Source organism: Cynocephalus volans, chromosome 4 (genome assembly GCF_027409185.1).
Source record: "Cynocephalus volans isolate mCynVol1 chromosome 4, mCynVol1.pri, whole genome shotgun sequence".
Lineage (NCBI taxonomy): Eukaryota > Metazoa > Chordata > Mammalia > Dermoptera > Cynocephalidae > Cynocephalus > Cynocephalus volans.
Genome location: NC_084463.1, coordinates 117,975,840 through 117,983,302, shown reverse-complemented (window position 1 = coordinate 117,983,302; position 7,463 = coordinate 117,975,840).

The window sequence follows — 7,463 nt, the reverse complement described above, 5'->3', positions numbered from 1 at the left end:
ACAGTGGCAAAGAGACTCTCCAGTCCTCAGTGGCATATCACCATGCTAAGTGTCACCTTGAAGGTATTGAGAAGCTTAAAGTGTCATGATCATACTCTGAAAGCCTTATGAAGGAGGAGGGGATTGATGTACAGAGATTTAGCAGTAGAATCAACAGAATTTGGCTGTTGATTTGAGGCAAGGGAGAATGAGGAGTCTGAAAATTCCAGACTTCTGGCCTGGTCAACTGAATGGATAATGACAGCATTCACTGTGGTAGGGAAGGTAACCCAGGAGGAGATACAGTTATGGAAGGTGGGCAGAAGATGTGTTCAATTTTGAATATGTTGAGTTTTAAATACCTGTTGTACATTCACATGGGAGATGTCCAGTTTCCATATGGACCTGCTACTGTGGTGAGAGAGTGGGGCTAGAGACACAGATTTAGGACTTAGGACAAATTCCCAAGGTACACAAACATTTAAAGGACTAACAGTGTCAACATGAGACACAGGCTATACCGGGAGACACTGGACTAAATTCGGAGAGATTTACAGTTTACAAGTGACTGGGTTCACAGGGAAACCGTCTATGGAGAAGCTGCACTCCAAATTCACCATTTTCACCTTTGAAAGTGACTACGCCTGTTAGGGCTCAGGAAAAACAGCTCTGTGTGATGCATTGGTATTGGATACTCAAAATTACAACCTTTCACAGAAAGGCTTTCCTATAAGGATCATACATTTCACATCCATGTTTGACAGCATGTATGGCATGGTGGAAAGCACATTTTTTTAAAAAGGACTAACACATTGTATATGACATATGATTTTGATTATGTTAAAACACATAAAATATTGAACAGAAATAGATCATATCAAACAGAAATAGATCTCATTAATGGTGAAAAGGAAAAAATGGATTGATCTAGGGTAAGTATGACCTCGACCAAGTCACTTAATCTTTCTGAGCATCTTCATCTATAAAATAGAGATGATGATGTTAAACTCTGCCTATGTTACAGTTATCTTAAGTGTTAAATGAGTTCATATAAAAAGCACTTTGGAAATTGTAAAGGTCTGTACGAATCTCACATATTAAGGAGCTTCCAAGCACTAATGTTTTATTCCAGGGAAATCTGTTTCTAAGGGGACCTCACCAAGATGATGTTTGATGTTTGTTAAAATGAATTGACTGATAATTTTTTAGGTTTCTTGAATGAGATCTGAAAAGTCTTTAAAAATCTGAAAATTGTACAACTAAATTTATTTTTCACTAGAGATAAACTAAGTGAAGATGTACTGTGCTCAATATTTCATTACAAATTTGATTTGTACAGGGACATCAAGAGTTCTTTAGCTGTGGTCCTACAGTATACCTTTTGCTTCTTCTCAATAACTGTACTTCCCTTGTGAAATGGTTTTAAGTTAACTTTTAAACACCAGCTTTCTGTGTTCCACTGCTAAGGCTACAGCTTATATTTATAAAAACTTTTCTGCTTGCTAGGATACCTCGTTAATTTACATACTGAGCTTGTATCAATATTGGGCTTGTTGACCTGCCAGCTGTTTAGAAATTGAAGCCTTACCAGACCATCTGCCAAACACTAGCATTGAAAATGCTTTTCTCTAATACTGTAATGAAATCACTAAAATCATTTCCTGTTCCCAGTCCTTGTTCAGATCTTCTATCTACTGTCAATAAGAGGATATTAAAATACTCAGCAGAGTCCACATATCTTCTTCATTCTGGTCCACAGTGTAGCACATGGCTTTGTGTTTTAATGATGGAAATAAATAATGATGTCAAACCAATTGTAATAAAAGAAAGCTGCTTATTAAACTCACTTTCTCCAGCTGTTTTTTTCTTTGACGTCATGGAATCTATTTATAATGACTTCTGTGGGTTTCCCCCTTACCATTCAGGGTTTATATGATTACATGAGACATTGAAGTTTTGGAAACAGTCCCTTCACAGAAGTGACATCTTCCTGCTCAGGCCCAATGTGCATGCAGACTCTAACAATAGTGGAAAGAGAACAAAGAGCTGTTCTGTATTTTCCTGGAGGAGAATGACTTCCTGAAATATGGGCTGCTTCAAGGAAGAAGGATACTTTGAAAGCACAGTGTGTGGGTGGGGAGTGAATACATAATCATAGTCCACAATCCAAGTGAATGCATACACCATGGCTTTATTATGTCGCGCAGTCAACGTAGGATCATGTAGTTTTGTTTTAAGTAGTGCCTGTTGACCCCATACCATTTGGCATCTCTGGAAATTTGGCATCTGGAAATTGACTCTTCCTTTCAAATAGAATAATATGTATTAGGGAAGGCTGGTGGCATTTATAAGTCCCTGGGTGTACTTCAAAATGCAACTGGTTTTGGACTTTCCCTACCTGGACTCAGGAATAAGTATTCATTTTGCCAATCAGCAAGCACTTCTAAAAGAAACTCCCCTATCACAGAGAAATCTGTACTGTCATCATTGGAGGAAAAAAAAAATTGTTGATGTGGGCTCTGGAACAAAATTCCTAATTTAAATTTTGTAATTTTATGTTTGTTTTAGGTTTGGACAAACCAGATAACCGTTCTGTTTGTCCTAAATGACCTCTAGAAATTATTTTATGTTTATGATTGTAGTATTTAATATTCAAAGAAATTTGGAGAATTCTTACCCCAAATGCACCCCTTTGTTGCCCATTCCAAGTGATATCTGAATGGTCTTTAAAGATCCAAATTTCACAAATTGAGTGCTCTGCAAAATGTTAGTGGATTTTCCTTTTTTAAATTCTATTTGAACATGCTTTAATGTGGGTTGGCTGTGAGCAATTGAGGGAAAACACAATTCACCAAAACAATTCACAAAATACTCAAGGACTATTTTGTCTTTTAGGAAGTTGCCTACTTCCTAAAAGATTGTACCCAAAGGAAACCAAAAGGATCATGCTGCAGAAGCCCTTTTGAGGAACGTGCAAACTGCTCCGTAACCATGAGCTGACTCTCCTTTGATGGAGAGATTAATAGTTTCCATAATTATATCATCCTGGTTGTTCTGGGCCCGCAGTTTACTCAGACTTGAAAGAAATGGAAGTTAATTGAAAAAGAAAAATTCTTCCTCTTTTGTTTCTCCTCCAAGCCTCTCATCTAGAGAAATGATGAGAGAGATTTAAGGATTTGTGTCTAGTGAGAGCCAAGATGTTTATTTTCTTTTGCAATTCTAGACACAAAGAACCAGAAGAAAGCAATTGGGTGGCTGGGAGAAGGTAGGCGCAGGAAGAGGGGTACAGCTAAACCTAAGTAATTCCAATCAGAATGGAAACACTGGGCAGTGGGTGCAGTGTACACATGGAGGGTCGTCCTATGGAGCTGTGGACATATGGTCCTAGAAACAATTGTACGGGGAGCAGAAAGAGGTTTTTGTAGTTGGCGTGATTGTCATCAGAAGGATTTGACTGGTCTAGTGATTTTTATCTGTGTCTGCTACAGAGGAGTCACCATGAGCTTATTTGCCACATCCCAGAGCTTGGGAAATACTTTTATCTTTGGCTAAAATCTATTCTTTTCTGGCTCTGAAATTTGTAAGGTTTTTTTTTCAGTCCTCTGCCATCACTCTTACAAGCTCTCAGACTACACTCTTAGTGCTGATTACTGTAAGATTACTATTAGACCTTGGAGAGTTTCAATGGGTAGAGTATTTGTTCCTCCATGGGAGAATTGGGATGTTAACAGAACATAGGTTCTTTTAAGACTGTCATATTTTTGGTCAGAGATAAACTTCCAATAGTGATTACTAAGTGCTTTATTGAAGTTTATTAAACCAGTAAGAGAAACTGGATTGTAGGTGAACACTTATTCATTCATTCATTCCAGGGTATGTTGTGATTTGTACTTACCATGTGTTAAGCACTGTGCTCAGTGGGATTAGGGAGGTAGCAATTCAAGACAAGGGAGGTAGTTAATAGCTGTTTATTCCATCAGCTTCCAAAAGTTCAAGGTCCATGTCACTTCCCCAGAAGCAATGTATTCTCACTCTTCCATGTCACATACTAATCAGAGATTTGGAGCTCTCTTGAGGCTTACACAATTGTAAGAGATATATAGGTCCTTTTGTAGGTGGATATCTCTCTGTGGTTTATATACAGGCCCAGCAGCACCCTCCCACCACTTCCCGCCCCCCAGGACAATTAAGGACCGCAGATACACTTGCCCCGACTCTTCTTGTGGAACTTAACAAGGAAATCACCTCTCAGACTGCTCCCATTCCAACTGAGGGCTTGGCCACATCCCATCTGCAAAGGGAGGTTGAGTTTTAGCTTTCCTGAGCTGTCTGGAGTTCCCATGCAATATTAGTACTGAATTGAGAGCTAGTGGAAATGCCCGCCATAGCAGGGCACAATGATCCCACGGCAGAGACTGGATGGGAGGAGAGGTGCTAGCCCAGGAGGCTGGAGGGATGATGTGTATGTAAGAGATTCAAGGGTTTGTGGCCAGTGGGAGCTGCAGTGACTCCTAGTCACTTGGAGCACTGTGGAGCCTCACTCCAGACAAAAACAAAGTCCCAAATTTACATTAATTGCAGGACACAGCCTCAAATGATGGCAAAGCAACCAGCTCTCTGGAAACTGAGAGGCCAGAGTTGGAAAGAATATAATCCTCTTCACATCTACTGTAGAGCTAGGGGTGGGTCTGGAGCTCACAGACCCCTTGAGCCTGTTCACAAACCCTTCACACGCAGATCTATGAGCTAGGTAACCGGCAAAAAGGTCCTTGGAGCCTTGGTTGAAGAAGGAATATTGTTTATTCAGCACACACGTCTAGGAGCTAGGCAGTACAAAAAGAAACTCAGAAACTCAACTGCTACTGGCAAAGTCCAAAGGAAAACTGAGCAGCTGCCAGGAGAGTAAACATGCTCTCTTTTTAGACAGGAGCTCTGCCAGCCAGCTCTGCTTCACAAACTGAGGAACACACAATAGCAACAAAACTAAAAAGATACATTGGTGCACATGTGCACGAACTGCACCCACACAACTTGTTTACAGGAAATGTGCTGCTCGACCCCCAACCAGACCTGCTGACTAAATTATCCTATTTTCCCCACATCTACCGTGAAGTCTCATAGCTACACTCCTTCATACACTTGGACAGCATCTTAGAAGGAAGTTATTTAAGACACTAAACTTTTTTTTTTAACTTAAAAATGGGGCAGTTCTTAAAGGGTCTGTTGAAATTGTTGGATCAGAGTAAATTTAAGCTAAATTGAATCTTTGAGGGCCGGCCCGTGGCTCACTCAGTAGAGTGCGGTGCTGATAAATTGAATCTTTGGTTTATTAATTTTCCTGCTACTAACAGATGGGGGCTCCTGAGAAACACCAGATTTGTTATAGACAAAATGAAGCTCTTACCTTTCTCTCGACATCTGAGTAACAAACAGTATATGAGTTGAATTTGAGGCCCTGAAACATTGGGAAAGAGTAGAAGGAAATGAAGTTGCCTAAGTTTTAGCAGATAAGTGAGAATCCTTACAGGCTTCTTTTGGAATCTCTGCAGTCAGATACTCAATATTCCTCCTCATACATAGATTCATTTTGAAGAAAACAAAGAGGAGGACATAGATAAAAAAAAGATTTAATTTCAGGTGGCTTGCTGATTGACTGTTTTTATATGCAGAATCCATAGGGTCCTCCTAATGTGTATGGTGAAGCAATGGAGCGTCTTTACCTTGGGATAAACCCAGAGTATTCCTTTAAAATGCTGATACATCTAAAGAAAAAGATAAGTGAGGATTCTAATCCAGTGTACCACCAGTCTCCAATGTGGAACAGGAGACACTTAGACAGTGTTCATATATAGTGTTCATTTATACATTGATATATAGTGTTCATTTAAACATTCAACAAGCATTTACTGATAGCCAGCTACATGTCAGGCACAGTGCTAAGTGCTGGGGATACAGTGCTGGGCATATGGCAATTGCTCCAGAAATGTTAGTTAAATAAATGAATGAAAACTATGCTCCCTAGCCAGAGGCAAACTTACCTGAAGCTAATAAAGCTTAAGCTTAAGGCAGTGTTTCCAATTTGGTGCACATTGGAATTGAGAGCCTGATGCCTGGCTCTCACCCCCAGACATTTCGATTTAATTGGTATGGGGTGTGAACTGGACGTCAGGACTTTTTAAAGCTCCCCAAGTGGTCCCAAGACCCTAGGAGGTGCCTAGCAATTTTAAATTGGAAATTTTGTATTATTTCTCTTGAACAGGGCCCCCAAATTGAATAAGCTTCAGGTGCTACAAAACCTGGATCTGACCTTCCCTATCCTTGAGGCAGTCTTAGTCCAGTCAGCTGGTTACTTACCAAGCATGAGATTTTCAGAAGTATAATTTGGCTGAAAGATTAACAGTCCTCTTATGGCTACCACCAAGTGAAAGCTGAACCATTGCGAACAACAGATGTCACTTTTTTGTGGTCTTGTGTCCCTTATTTTTTGTCCCATGACCTTAACAGTGTTTTTTGCAATGCTTTCAGAAAGAACTCCACTTTGGAGTGGAAGAATTGGTTGCTACAAGTGGCAGGGTTCTGTAGTTATGCTGAGTTTTGCATTTTATTACTTGGATCTCATGGTCAGCACAGTTTTTAACTTAATAGCATTTCCAGTGCAAGGCCTTTGCAAGAGACACATCTTGGTCATTTTTTGTGTCCCTGGAGTTCTGTACCTCCCCCCCCTACCCCCACCTTTCCTGGAGGAGTTGCCTGGTGATGATTATGAGGCTGATTCAAACCTCTACAAAATGTACTCAATGATTTATTACAGAGGCAAACAATAACCATTTCTGCTGTACGTGTGGGCCGGTTGGCAGACAGAATGGCCACCTGTGGAACTTCCTGTTTTGTGCCTTTGGCCAGGTGCACACCTGAGAGTGTGTCTCCCTGACTCTCAGTGGGGTGAGCCTGAATACAGACTAAAGAGGAAAGAATGGAGCTCACTGTGCAGGAGCTGAGGAGAGGCTCTGAGTGGTGTTTTGAGGTGGCTCTGAACTTGCTAAATGGCTGTGTGAGCTTTATCTACCCATACTGTCTACAAAATACAAGATACAAAAGCTGCTCTGGGGTTCTCTGGCTATGCTTTGTTGTGAGTCCTCTTGGCCTCTTCCCCTATCAGACACTTCATAGGTTACATCCAGGTTATGTACGTGTGTGATTATCAGTGGCTTTGTTGCCCACTGAGGAAAACATTATGTAATACATAAACCAGAGCCCCCACCCACATCCGCAACCCCCTCTGATGAATAAAGGCAGATTGAGGGCACAGCTGCTACCCTGTAGGGAAAGACTGGGGCTTTATTGATTAGTTTCTGCCACAGTAAAGCCTGTAAAGTCTTCTAATACCTGGCATCCATGACGAGGGACCCTGATTAATCTCCTCCAGGGTGGGGCCCGGGGCATTAATGCCATGTAGATAGGATTTTTCTATCTACATGGATGAG